The following is a 16,082-nucleotide window of genomic DNA, read 5'->3' as shown; positions in this document are numbered from 1 at the left end:
AGCCGTGTATCTAATCCTATCCTGTGTGATACTGACTGCTGAGCCGTGTATCTAATCCTATCCTGTGTGATACTGACTGCTGAGCTGTGTATCTAATCCTATCCTGTGTGATACTGCCTGCTGAGCCGTGTATCTAATCCTCTCCTGTGTGATACTGACTGCTGAGCCGTGTATCTAATCCTATCCTGTGTGATACTGTCTGTTGAGCAGTGTATCTAATCCTCTCCTGTGTGATACTGTCTGCTGAGACGTGTATCTAATCCTATCCTGTGTGATACTGTCTGCTGAGACCTGTATCTCATCTTCTCCTGTGTGATACCGTCTGCTGAGCCGTGTATCTAATCCTCTCCTGTGTGATACTGTCTGCTGAGCCGTGTATCTAATCCTATCCTGTGTGATTCTGTCTGCTGAGCCGTGTATCTAATCCTATCCTGTGTGATACTGTCTGCTGAGACCTGTATCTAATCCTATCCTGTGTGATACTGTCTGCTGAGACCTGTATCTAATCCTATCCTGTGTGATACTGTCTGCTGAGACCTGTATCTAATCCTATCCTGTGTGATACTGTCTGCTGAGCCGTGTATCTAATCCTATCCTGTGTGATTCTGTCTGCTGAGCCGTGTATCTAATCCTATCGTGTGTGATACTATCTGCTGAGCAGTGTATCTAATCCTATCCTGTGTGATACTGACTGCTGAGCCATGTATCTAATCCTCTGCTATGTGATACTGTCTGCTGAGCCGTGTATCTAATGCTATCCTGTGTGATACTGTCTGCTGAGCCATGTATCTAATCCTCTCCTATGTGATACTGTCTGCTGAGCCGTGTATCTAATCCTATCCTGTGTGATACTGTCTGCTGAGCCATGTATCTAATCCTCTCCTATGTGATACTGTCTGCTGAACCGTTTATCTAACGCTATCCTGTGTGATACTGACTGCTGAGCCGGGTATCTAATCCTATCCTGTGTGATACTGACTGCTGAGCAGTGTATCTAATCCTATTCTGTGTGATACTGTCTGCTGAGCCGTGTATCTAATCCTATCCTGTGTGATACTGTCTGCTGAGCCGTGTATCTAATCCTATCCTGTGTGATACTGACTGCTGAGCAGTGTATCTAATCCTATCCTGTGTGATACTGTCTGCTGAGCCGTGTATCTAATCCTATCCTGTGTGATACTGTCTGCTGAGCCGGGTATCTAATCCTATCCTGTGTGATACTGACTGCTGAGCAGTGTATCTAATCCTATCCTGTGTGATACTGTCTGCTGAGCCGTGTATCTAATCCTATCCTGTGTGATACTGTCTGCTGAGCCGTGTATCTAATCCCATCCTGTGTGATACTGTCTGCTGATCCATGTATTTAATGATATCCTGTGTGATACTGACTGCTGATCCGTGTATCTAATCCAATCCTATGTGATACTGTCTGCTGAGCCGTGTATCTAATCCCATCCTGTGTGATACTGTCTGCTGAACCATGTATCTAGTGGTATCCTGTGTGATACTGCCTGCTGAGCCGTGTATCTAATCCTATCCTGTGTGATACTGTCTGCTGATCCGTGTATCTAATCCTATCCTGTGTGATACAGTCTGCTGAGCCGTGTATCTAATCCCATCCTGTGTGATACTGTCTGCTGAACCATGTATCTAGTGGTATCCTGTGTGATACTGCCTGCTGAGCCGTGTATCTAATCCTATCCTGTGTGATACTGTCTGCTGATCCGTGTATCTAATCCTATCCTGTGTGATACTGTCTGCTGAGCCGTGTATCTAATCCCATCCTGTGTGATACTGTCTGCTGAACCATGTATCTAGTGGTATCCTGTGTGATACTGACTGATGATCTGTGTATCTAATCCTATTCTGTTTGATAATGACTGCTTAGCTGTGTATCTAATCCTATTGTGTGATACTGTCTGCTGAACCATGTATCTAATGGTATCCTGTGTGATACTGTCTGCTGAGCCGTGTATCTAATCCTATCCTGTGTGATACTGACTGCTGATCCGTGTATCTATTCCTATCCTGTGTGATACTGACTGATGATCTGTGTATCCAATCCTATCCTGTTTGATAATGACTGCTTAGCTGTGTATCTAATCCTATCGTGTGATACTGACTGCTGAGCCATGTATCTAATCCTCTCCTGTGTGATACTGACTGCTGAGCTGTGTATCTAATCCTAGCCTGTGTGATACTGACTGCTGAGCCGTGTATCTAATCCTCTCCTGTGTGATACTGACTGCTGATATATATACCAGGATTGGGGACATATGTACTAGGATGGGAGACATATATACACCAGGATGGGGGACACATATATACCAGGATGGGGGACATATATACCAGGATTGGGGACATGTATCTAATCCTCTCCTGTGTGATACTGACTGCTGAGCTGTGTATTTAATCCTATCCTGTGTGATACTGACTGCTGAGCCGTGTATCTAATCCTCTCCTGTGTGATACTGACTGCTGATATATATACCTTGATGAGAGACATATATACCAGGATGGGGGGCATATATACCAGGATGGGAGACATATGTACCAGGATTGGGGACATATATACCAGGATGGGGGACTAGAGTTGAGCGACTTTTGTTTTTTTAGGGTCGAGTTTCGTTTCGTGAAACCCGACTTTTCCAAAAGTCGGGTCGAGCAAGATCGGCCGATTATAGGAAAAAGTCGGGGTTGTCCCGAAACACGAAACCCAATGTAAGTCAATGGGGAATAAAAGTCGGCAGTGAGAGGAGGACAGGAAACACACCTACAGTGCCCATTTGAATGCCAAAAGCATCAATTCTTCTTACTTAAGCTTGTCAACCTTAATTAACTTCATAATACAAGTTACGCACTGAAAAATGGGGGTTATTTGGCTAAAGTTGTGGGGGGGAGGGCTGGCTCCAGGTTTTCATGTGCCCTGGGCGAAAGAGCGCCCCTTTAACACATACCACAACTCATCATGCTCCGATACGGCAGAGAAATAGCGGTATAGTACAATGAAAAATACCTCACTTTTTACATCTCATGACAAGGCCCATCTATTTCTCCATACAGAATCATTGGTCCCATATAATGTTTGAAACAGTATATGATGAGCTCCACATAATGCTACAGTATATGTTGGTCCCCATGGATGAAGCTCCACTGTCTTATGGGCCCAAATAATGCTCCAAACATAATGGGCCCCATTTCTAATGCTCTAGTGTATAATGGGCCCTGTAAATGCTGCTCCAGTGTCTGATGTCCACCTTTGGAATGTTCCAGTGTATGGTGGGCCCCATCTATCATTCTCCAGAGTATAGTGCTCCCCAAAAATTGCTGTCCCAACATTGAAAACAATCAAATAAGTCTCCTCGCTAGGGAATCCCTGTACTAGTCTGGACGCCTCGTCGTCCCCATCTTCCATCTCACTGCACAGTATTTCAACCTTGCAAGTGCTGTGATCCTGAGCAAGCAGGGGGGGCCCACTCGTTGGCGACGGCACTGGCACAGGGCCCCTGATAGTACGGTGGTGTGTCTGATGGCGGGTGGGCCGAACCTGCACTTTCATCTGCAGCTTCCTCTTTGTCACCGTGTAAGATGGAACTGTATATGGGAAGGGTAACCTGAGTTTCATCAGGGTCAGATTCAGGCCGTGTAGCGTGCGAGGGGAATGTAGTGGTCTGGGTCAATGTACCAGCAGATTCATCGAGCAGTGGCTGGGCATCAGTGCACTCCATGTCAGATTCATCTTGGCCTGGGTAATTCACCATTTCACTTGATAATCCAGGCATGGTATGTGAAAACAGCTCCATGGAGTAATCAGTAGTATGGCCTGCGTCATCCTTCAATCTTGGTTGGGGTGAAGGACACAAGGAAAGGTGTGGTTCATGAACATGAGCCTCCAATGACGACTCAGTGCTTTTACTTTTTACAACTGAAGAAGAGGAGGCGATAGAGCTGGAGGCTGAGTCAGCAATGTAAGCCAAAACTTTTTCCTGATGCTCTGGCTTTAAAAGCGGTTTGCCAACTCCTAGAAAACTAAGCCTTCGAAGCCTTATGGAGCCAGACGATGACGCAGGCTCAACACCTCCTGCATTCGGTCCTATTTTGCTCTTGCCACTACCATCAGATCCACCACCAACACCATCATTACCAGCTGCCAACCCCCGCCCAATTCCACGGCCTCTTCCACCAGCCTTCCTCATTTTTTGTAGAAATGTAGACAAAATCCAACAAACTATATAGTAATGTAAAACAAGGTACAAGATGTCTATAGGACAGGGGAGATTTTGAATTTCTGCAGACACTTGTGGACACTGGACACTTATGGATTGTGTGAGGCCCACTGAATATCAGAGCGCTATGTCACAGGCTCGATGGCACAGGTGTGAAAAAAGTGACTACAGGATCACAGAGATTTTGAATTTCTGCACACACTTGTGGACACTGGACACTTTTGGATTGTGTGAGGCCCACTGAATATCAGAGCGCTATGTGACAGGCAGAAATTGGCTAGTGTATCACAAACTACAAGGTGTATGTAGAATTGGGCAGAATACGAATCTCCCTAGAGTGTAGGTCTGTAAGAACGGAACAAGTCCTCCACTTAGCTTCACTGTGGCCGTGATAACAGCCGTTACACGGTACTGAGAGAGGAGCGTGCACGTACACGGCTGTCCGGTGTACGTAAAATTGTCAAGCTCCGTGTTTTTTAAGTATACGGACTGACACACGCTGTCTATCTATAGTTTTGAATGTGATCAAACAGCAAATATATTTAACTGTTTGGAAGCTAGACAAAACTAGAAGGTCCAGGTCTGTAAGAACGGAACATGTCCTCGACTTATTCTCACAGAGTGACACACAGATAGCTTCACTGTGGCCGTGATAACAGCCGTTACACGGTACTGTGTGAGGAGCGTACACCGCTGTATGGTGTGAAAAAATGCACGCTCAGTACCTCAGCAGGACAAAAAAAAAATTGGGATTGCTTTTAAAAAAGCAGTTTGCAGAACAGTGGGGAAACAGCAATGCAGCTGTCAGGAAGCCTTAGAAGGCAGCCTAACAACCAACACCACTGATACACCACAATATAGCCTCCCCTTGCACTGCACACACAGTGACTGGTGTGTTGTACAGGCAAAATCGCTAGCAGCAGAAGCAGTTTTTTTTCTTCTTCCCTGCCTAACACTCTCCCTACAGAATCAGCAGCAGCAACCTCTCCCTATGCTAAGATCGGCAGAAGTAAGATGGCGGTCGGCGTGCACGCCCTTTTATAACCCCTGTGACACCCACCAAAGCAAGCCAATCACTTGCATGCCCTTCTGAAAGATGGTGGTGACCCGTGCCTATGTCATCACGTTGCCCACAGTGTCTGTGGATCCTGATTGGCTGAAAAAGAGCGCTAAACAAACTTTTGAAACGCGACTTTGGCGTGTAAGTCGCCGACCTCGTGGCCGACCTCATCCTAGGGTCGGGTTTCGTTTCATGAAACCCGACTTTCCCAAAAGTCGGCGACTTTTGAAATTTTTCGACCCGTTTCGCTCAACTCTATGGGGGACATATATACCAGGATGGGGGACATATGTACCAGGAAGAGGGACATATATACCAGGATGGGGGATATATACCAGGATGGGGGACATATATACCAGGATGGGGGACATATATACCAGGATGGGGGATATATACCAGGATGAGGGACATATATACCAGGATGGGGGATATATACCAGGATGGGGGACATATATACCAGGATGGGGGACATATATACCAGGAAGAGGGACATATATACCAGGATGGGGGACATATATACCAGGATGGGGGACATATGTACCAGGATGGGGGACATATGTACCAGGATGGGAGACATATGTACCAGGAAGAGGGATATATATACCAGGATGGGGGACATATATACCAGGATGGGGGATATATACCAGGATGGGGGATATATACCAGGATGGGGGACATATGTACCAGGATGGGGGATATATACCAGGATGGGGGACATATATACCAGGATGGGGGATATATACCAGGATGGGGGACATATATACCAGGATGGGGGATATATATACCAGGAAGAGGGACATATGTACCAGGATGGGGGATATATACCAGGATGGGGGACATATATACCAGGATGGGGGATATATACCAGGATGGGGGGACATATGTACCAGGATGGGGGATATATACCAGGATGGGGGACATATATACCAGGATGGGGGATATATACCAGGATGGGGGATATATACCAGGATGGGGGACATATATACCAGGATGGGGGATATATACCAGGATGGGGGACATATATACCAGGAAGAGGGACATATATACCAGGATGGGGGATATATACCAGGATGGGGGACATATATACCAGGATGGGGGACATATATACCAGGATGGGGGACAGATATACCAGGATGGGGGACATATATACCAGGATGAGGGACATATATAACAGGATGGGGGACATATATACCAGGAAGGGGGACATATATACCAGGATGGGGGATATATACCAGGATGGGGGACATATATACCAGGATGGGGGACATATATACCAGGAAGAGGGACATATATACCAGGATGGGGGACATATGTACCAGGATGGGGGACATATGTACCAGGATGGGGGACAGATATACCAGGATGAGGGATATATATACCAGGATGGGGGACATATATACCAGGATGGGGGACATATATACCAGGATGGGGGATATATATACCAGGATGGGAGACATATGTACCAGGAAGAGGGATATATATACCAGGATGGGGGATATATATATACCAGGATGGGGGACATATATACCAGGATGGGGGACATATGTACCAGGATGGGGGACATATGTACCAGGATGGGGGACATATATACCAGGATGGGGGACATATATACCTGAAATGGGACCAAGATGGGGACATTACTAAATAATTGGAGATAACATGTATGTCCTTATTGATGTAGAAAGATAAAAGGGCCCATACATCTGTCCAACATGCGGGGGGGCAGGTCCTAATTTTGCATCTGGACCTGGGACTGTAGTTGCGCCACTGTCAGCCAATCATGTATGCAGCGCACAGCGCTGATCCTCTTTATAAAGTCATTTAAAGGGACAGTGCCTTTACGACCACATTTAACCCTGTAGCTTCTGTTTTTGTCGTATCTGTAGATTTTTTCCCTAAAAATCCTTATTGTCAGAAATCCCCCATATTTGTCCATTCATGAACTATCCAGAAATCTCACAGGTAGAAAGAAGCAGGAAGCAGCAGGAGCGGCGCGGAGACGACGGCGGGGCAGTCATTTCATGTATCCATAAACGTGGCTGAACGGAATTCACTGTAATCCTGCTTTAATTAGGGATTATTTGCTTTAATGTGAGGTAATTGCTCGGCCTTCACGTGGACGCTTAAAACTTAATTAATCCTTTGGGTAACACTTTTGTTGAAGATAAGACGGAAAAAGTCGACTTTGGCGCGTGCGAGACAGCGAAATATGAAAGATGGCTCATCACAGGAAACTAATTATTACATGTATTCTTAAAGGAGGCTCATCAATAAGGGGGAGGCTGGAGGCGGCACAATGGCGGCGATGCCAGGACCAGGGACATCACATCGGGGGTCCTGCACAAAAGCGTCATCTTGGGGCAAGACAAACTTTAATGGGTCTCATCAGACAGTCTCTTTGTACTTTACTGGGTGAATCACATGAAGAAGCCGTGATCTGTGTGAGGGTCCGCTGGGGACCCCGAGGTATGGATCCACGTTAGGGGTTCTGGCTCAGCAGACTGTGTCTGTTATTTGGCTGCACTTCCCTGATGGGGACCAGACTTCTCCGATCAGTAGATGGTCCAGCTGGTCCCACTGGTCGCATCCAGTTCTGAGCTGATGGCACTGCTGGACATCTGACAATGTCAATGAGAAATGCATGCTGTGTCTCATCTGCTGCACTAAGTTTCCATGGCCGACCACAGTCCTCAGTGTTGGTCATTTCTTGGTGTCCTCAATGCAAAGAACAGGCAGATACTTATATATCATGCTATACAAATAGGGAGGCGTCTGATCGTCTCCAAATGTATTCTGCAGCCGGATAACAACCCCCAACATCCAGACAATGTCATGAGGGCTTATTCATGTCCATTCCAGTTCTTGCTGCTCATCCTTAACTACAAAGGTATTAATTATGCATTATATAGCAGTATTATTTACATACGGCACAGAGTTATTATTATTATATGGCAGTATTATTAACAAAACGCATAGAGTTGCTAATTACGTTAGTTATTATGTGACAGCATTATTTCCATACCGCATGGAGTTATTAGTAAGGCACTGTATGGCAGTATTATTTGGCAGTTGAAGACATTATATGGCGGTATTATTTGGCAGTAGAAGGTAATATATGGCGGTATTATTTGGCAGTTGAAGGCATTGTACAGCAGTATTATTTAGCGGTTGAAGGCATATGGCAGTATTATTTGGCAGTTCAATGCATTATATGGCGGTATTATTTGGCAGTTGAAGGCAAAATATGGTGGTATTGTTTGGCAGTTGAAGGCATTATATGGCGGTATTATTTGGCAGTTGAATGCATTATATGGCGGTATTATTTGGCAGTTGAAAGCAATATATGGCGGTATTATTTGGCAGTTGAAGGCACCATATGGCAGTATTATTTGGCAGTTGAATGCATTATATGGCGATATTATTTGGCAGTTGAAGGCAATATATGGCGGTATTATTTGGCAGTTGAAGGCACTATATGGTGGTATTATTTGGCAGTTAAATAATATCGCCATATAATGCATTCAACTGCCAAATAATACCGCCATATAGTGCCTTCAACTGTCAAATAATATCGCCATATAATGCCTTCAACAGTTGAAGGCAATATATGGCGGCATTATTTGGCAGTTGAAGGCATTGTACAGCATTATTATTTGGTGGTTGGAGGCATTATATGGTGGTATTATTTGACAATTGAAGGCACTATATGGTGGTATCATTTGCCAGGTGAAGGCATTGTATGGCGGTATTATTTGACAGTTGAAGGTATTATATGGCGGTATTATTTGGCAGTTGAAGGTATTATATGGCGGTATTATTTGGCAGTTGAATGCATTATATGGCGATATTATTTGACAGTTCAAGGCAATATATGGCGGCATTATTTGGCAGTTGAATGCATTATATGGCGATATTATTTGACAGTTGAAGGCAATATATGGCGGCATTATTTGGCAGTTGAAGGCATTGTACAGCATTATTTTTTGGTGGTTGAAGGCATTATATGGCAGTATTATTTGACAATTGAAGGCACTATATGGCGGTATCATTTGGCAGGTGAAGGCATTGTATGGCGGTATTATTTGACAGTTGAAGGTATTATATGGCGGTATTATTTGGCAGTTGAAGGCATTGTACGGCGGTATTATATGTATGGCGGTAAGTAGGTATAAGAATTGCATATTTTCTGTGAGTGCGGTTTTTGCATTAGTCCCATCATTATATATTTTTGCCTTTTAGCATCTCCACATTATCATGTTATAAATTAAAAATGCCTAAACAGCCGTCTCCTGGAGGACGGAACGTGTCCGCGACAAACACTATCACATCCGTATGTAAAGGTCATCTGCTGCCATTTCTGCACTTGTTGTCGGCTCGGCTCAGTATTCCTACCCGGCAGCCACTTATATGTTCTCCTCGTGTTGGTTTACTCTGAACCTTTCCACACCAATAGACCGGAGAGCGCTGGAGGTTCAGCTGAAAAGCAGCCAAATATCTAAAGAAATATATCCCAGGAATCGGCGTCTGCAGGTTGTGCGCTTCATAAGCAAGACGAGGGTGGAAAATCCTGCACGCAATAAGGGGGAAGCCGAAACAAATGCTCCTACGGGGCTGAGCTTTAACTAGTGACTGGCAGCACGCTCCGGGGAGAACACGCACCAGGTCAGCAACGCAGGCAGGTTGTGTAGAAGAAGAAATGCAACAGTGAGAGATCGGAAAAACACGAAAAACTAAAATAGTCACTGACTCACTGCTAATATCCAGTACAGGAATGAGGATGCGAATATTCCCCACTGATCACTGTGTATACAATATATAAAGCTCAAGTGTATGTGTGTATGTCTGGGATTGGCATCCGCACCGTCGCAGCTACAGCCACAAAATTTGGCACAGTCACACGTCTGGACCCCGAGAGTGTCCTAAGCTATGTTGTGAGGCAAAATTTTAACCCTGCGCATTCCAATTCACCAAACAATTTTGCCCCTATCTACATAATGGGGAAAAAGTGTGTATGTATCAAGCCCCGCCCCTCATTGTGATGTCATAATGGTTGACTATGGGATGGAGGATGTGTGATTGGGTATATGGGCACTGGACTATGGGATGGAGGATAATTATAATTTGCTATAACTAACCACAGTTAGTTACTATGCCCGGGCAGTGCCGGGCTCTTCAGCTAGTACAGTATATAAAACCTACACAAAAGCCAAGCCACTGTGTACACACATTACATTATTGATCCTGTACTGATCCTGAATTACATTCTGTATTATACTCCGGAGCTGCTCTCACTATTCTGCTGGTGGAGTCACTGTGTACATACATTACATTACTGATCCTGAGTTACATCTTGTATTATACCCCAGAGCTGCACTCACTATTCTGCTGGTGCAGTCACTGTGTACATACATTACATTACTGATCCTGAGTTACATCCTGTATTATACTCCAGAGCTGCACTCACTATTCTGCTGGTGCAGTCACTGTGTACATACATTACATTACTGATCCTGAGTTACATCTTGTATTATACCCCAGAGCTGCACTCACTATTCTGCTGGTGTAGTCACTGTGTACATACATTACATTACTGATCCTGAGTTACATCCTGTATTATACTCCAGAGCTGCACTCACTATTCTGCTGGTGCAGTCACTGTGTACATACATTACTGATCCTGAGTTACATCCTGTATTATACCCCAGAGCTGCACTCACTATTCTGCTGGTGCAGTCACTGTGTACATACATTACATTACTGATCCTGAGTTACATCCTGTGTTATACTCCAGAGCTGCACTCACTATTCTGCTGGTGCAATCACTGTGTACATACATTACATTACTGATCCTGAGTTACATACTGTATTATACTCCAGAGCTGCACTCACTATTCAGCTGGTGCATTCACTGTGTACATACATTACATTACTGATCCTGAGTTACATCCTGTGTTATACTCCAGAGCTGCACTCACTATTCAGCTGGTGCAGTCACTGTGTACATACATTACATTACTGATTCTGAGTTACATCCTGTATTATACTCCAGAGCTGCACTCACTATTCAGCTGGTGCAGTCACTGTGTACATACATTACATTACTGATCCTGAGTTACATCCTGTATTCTACCCCAGAACTGCACTCACTATTCTGCTGGTGCAGTCACTGTGTACATACATTACATTACTGATCCTGAGTTACCTCCTGTATTATACCCCAGAGCTGCACTCACTATTCTGCTGGTGCAATCACTATGTACATACATTACATTACTGATCCCGAGTTACATTCTGTGTTATACTCCAGAGCTGCACTCACTATTCTGCTGATGCAGTCACTGTGTACGTACATTACATTACTGATCCTAAGTTGCAGCCTGTATTATACTCCAGAGCTGCACTCACTATTCTGCTGGTACAGTCACTGTGTACATACATTACATTACTGATCCTGAGTTACATTCTGTATTATACTCCAGAGCTGCACTCACTATTCTGCTGGTGCAATCACTATGTACATACATTACATTACTGATCCTGAGTTACCTCCTATATAATACCCCAGAGCTGCACTCACTATTCTGCTGGTGCAGTCACTGTGTACATACATTACATTACTGATCCTGAGTTACTTCCTTAATTATACCCCAGAACTGCACTCACTATTCTGCTGGTGCAATCACTATGTACATACATTACATTACTGATCCTGAGTTACACCCTGTATTATACTCCAGAGCTGCACTCACTATTCTGCTGGTGCAATCACTATGTACATATATTACATTACTGTTACTTCCTGTATTATACCCCAGAGCTGCACTCCCTATTCTGCTGGTACAATCACTATGTACATACATTACATTACTGATCCTGAGTTACTTCCTGTATTATACTCCAGAGCTGCACTCACTATTCTGCTGGTGCAATCACTATGCACATACATTACATTACTGATCCTGAGTTACCACCTGTATTATACTCCAGAGCTGCACTCACTATTCTGCTGGTGCATTCACTATGTACATACATTACATTACTGATCCTGAGTTACTTCCTGTATTATACTCCAGAGCTGCACTCACTATTCTGCTGGTGCAATCACTATGTACATACATTACATTACTGATCCTGAGTTACTTCCTGTATTACACTCCAGAGCTGCACTCACTATTCTGCTGGTGCAATCACTATGTACATACATTAAATTACTGATCCTGAGTTACTTCCTGTATTATACTCCAGAGCTGCACTCACTATTCTGCTGGTGCAGTCACTGAGTACATACATTACTGATCCTGAGTTACATCCTGTATTATACCCCAGAGCTGCACTCACTATTCTGCTGCTGCAGTCACTGTGTACATACATTACTGATCCTGAGTTACCTCCTGTATTATACTCCAGAGCTGCACTCACTATTCTGCTGGTGCAGTCACTGTTTACATACATTACATTACTGATCCTGAGTTACATCCTGTTTTATATTCAAGAGCTGCACTCACTATTCTGCTGGTGCAGTCACTGTGTATATACATTACATTACTGATCCTGAGTTACCTCCTGTATTATACTCCAGAGCTGCACTCACTATTCTGCTGGTGCAGTCACTGTGTACATACATTACTGATCCTGAGTTACATCCTGTATTATACTCCAGAGCTGCACTCACGATTCTGCTGGTGCAGTCACTGTGTACATACATTACATTACTGATCCTGAGTTACCTCCTGTATTATACCCCAGAGCTGCACTCACTATTCTGCTGGTGCAGTCACTGTGTATATACATTACATTACTGATCCTGAGTTACCTCCTGTATTATACCCCAGAGCTGCACTCACTATTCTGCTGGTGCAGTCACTGTGCACATACATTACATTACTGATCCTGAGTTACATCCTGTATTATACCCCAGAGCTGCACTCACTATTCTGCTGGTGCAGTCACTGTGTACATACATTACATTACTGATCCTGAGTTACATCCTGTATTATACTCCAGAGCTGCACTCCCTATTCTGCTGGTGCAGTCACTGTGTACATACATTACTGATCCTGAGTTACCTCCTGTATTATACCCCAGAGCTGCACTCACTATTCTGCTGGTGCAGTCACTGTGTACATACATTACTGATCCTGAGTTACCTCCTGTATTATACCCCAGAGCTGCACTCACTATTCTGCTGGTGCAGTCACTGTGTACATACATTACTGATCCTGAGTTACATCCTGTATTATACTCCAGAGCTGCACTCACTATTCTGCTGGTGCAGTCACTGTGTACATACATTACTGATCCTGAGTTACCTCCTGTATTATACCCCAGAGCTGCACTCACTATTCTGCTGGTGCAGTCACTGTGTACATACATTACTGATCCTGAGTTACCTCCTGTATTATACCCCAGAGCTGCACTCCCTATTCTGCTGGTGCAGTCACTGTGTACATACATTACTGATCCTGAGTTACATCCTGTATTATACCCCAGAGCTGCGCTCACTATTCTGCTGGTGCAGTCACTGTGCACATACATTACATTACTGATCCTGAGTTACATCCTGTATTATACCCCAGAGCTGCACTCACTATTCTGCTGGTGCAGTCACTGTGTACATACATTACATTACTGATCCTGAGTTACATCCTGTATTATACCCCAGAGCTGCACTCACTATTCTGCTGGTGCAGTCACTGTGTACATACATTACATTACTGATCCTGAGTTACATCCTGTATTATACTCCAGAGCTGCACTCACTATTCTGCTAGTGCAGTCACTGTGCACATACATTACATTACTGATCCAGAGTTACATCCTGTATTATACCCCAGAGCTGCGCTCACTATTCTGCTGGTGCAGTCACTGTGTACATACATTACATTACTGATCCTGAGTTACATCCTGTATTATACCCCAGAGCTGCGCTCACTATTCTGCTGGTGCAGTCACTGTGTACATACATTACATTACTGATCCTGAGTTACATCCTGTATTATACCCCAGAGCTGCACTCACTATTCTGCTAGTGCAGTCACTGTGTACATACATTACATTACTGATCCTGAGTTACATCCTGTATTATACCCCAGAGCTGCACTCACTATTCTGCTGGTGCAGTCACTGTGTACATACATTACATTACTGATCCTGAGTTACATCCTGTATTATACTCCAGAGCTGCACTCCCTATTCTGCTGGTGCAGTCACTGTGTACATACATTACTGATCCTGAGTTACCTCCTGTATTATACCCCAGAGCTGCACTCACTATTCTGCTGGTGCAGTCACGGAGTACATACATTACATTACTGATCCTGAGTTACTTCCTGTATTATACCCCAGAGCTGCACTCACTTTTCTGCAAATACAATTTTCCATCTAATGTTGCTGTCCAGCCGAAGATAAAAATATTAAGGCCGGGATCACACATGCGAGTCTCACATCTTAATACCCGGCACTGCCGCCGGCACTCGGTAGCGGAGCGTGCAGTTGTATGTATTTCTATGCAGCCGCACGCTCCGCTCCCGAGTGCCGGCGGCAGTGCCGGGTATTAAGATGTGAGACTCGCATGTGTGATCCCGGCCTAAGGGCTCATACTCACTTGCAAGAGACTTGCACGAGAATCATGTGAGTCTCTCGCAAGTGAGTATGAGCCCTAAAAGTGATCCTCACCTTGGCCAATCCCCCTCAGACCTGTTCTGACTCTTACATGACCCCCCCCCCCACCTATGGACACTTTTTCTGGCCTTATCCTGACAGACCAAAAACCTCTGAAAATGCCCGGACAGATAATCACTGGACAGTGGACGCACTTCACCGGGATATTCAGTGTGTGACGGATGGGAAGGAGAAGCTCGCCAGTATTGGGGAAGTGTCAGAGCGGAGGCTGGGAAGGATGCTGGAGGTACGAGCTCCATTATTTTATTGTTACCAGTCTGATCCACTTCAGAAGTAAATTTCAAGGAAAACTCAGCAAATTTTATGGATTTAAACACTTTTCACATTTACTTAGATATTTGTGAAATGTGTGTAGAAAATACCAATCTGTGAAACACTTTAGATTTATTACATTTGGTCCAAAATGTGTTATTTTATACTAGAAATGTTACCGTCAGTAAAGAAACCATTTCAGCTTTGGCTCCCTGTTGCTGCTCAGGTTTTTGGGTTTTGATGCAGCGTTGACATCAGTGAGCTCAGTGATTGGCTGCAGCGGTGATGCACTCCCCATCACTGCAGCCAAAGCAGTGGGGGGAGGGCGAGTACTTATTTTACAGTACCGGACTCATTCCCTTTTTTGAAAAGTGTACTACCCCTTTAAGGATGTGTGATCTTTTGAATCCATTTCTTTTTTCTTTATTTCATGGTTCTTGTTCTTAAATGCAGGAAAAAAATGAAGCAAATTTGCTAATATTGGTAACATAAATCCCTGTCCAGTCAGCACTGAGGCCGCTGGGTCTTTCTTGCAGGAGCAGCTCCATAAAAAGGGAATCGGCTCATCAATTACTGTTAGATAGAAAAATACTTAAAAGAAATGTTCACTTTGGCGTTTAACACTGATTTTTATTTCCCCGATGTTCCTTAAATGAAAAAAATAAAGCAACTTTACATAAAGCCTTGAATCAAACTTTGCTTCTATTATGTGTACACAGCTCCTATGCAGATCTATGTGTTTCCATGGTTACAGACTACAAACGGAACCCTGTGTAGTCTGGTTCCATACTAATCTGTTACTCTTTCTTCACTCTGGCTCCGTTCACACTACGAGCTTTGGAGGAGTTTTTGATGTTGTAGAT

The 16,082-nt window shown here is 44.3% G+C and overlaps 1 protein-coding gene across 2 annotated transcripts in view; it reads right to left on the bottom strand.

Annotated features, from left to right (window-relative positions):
* SORCS3 (sortilin related VPS10 domain containing receptor 3) overlaps nt 1-16,082 on the bottom strand; it is an 812,800-nt gene that overhangs the window by 220,582 nt on the left and 576,136 nt on the right. The gene's annotated exons all lie outside the window — the stretch shown is intronic.

The sequence above is a fragment of the Dendrobates tinctorius genome, unplaced genomic scaffold, assembly GCF_039654945.1.
Source record: "Dendrobates tinctorius isolate UK_male_01 unplaced genomic scaffold, ASM3965494v1 ptg000196l, whole genome shotgun sequence".
Taxonomy (NCBI): Eukaryota; Metazoa; Chordata; class Amphibia; order Anura; family Dendrobatidae; genus Dendrobates; species Dendrobates tinctorius.
This window is presented reverse-complemented; position numbering and strand designations above follow the sequence as displayed.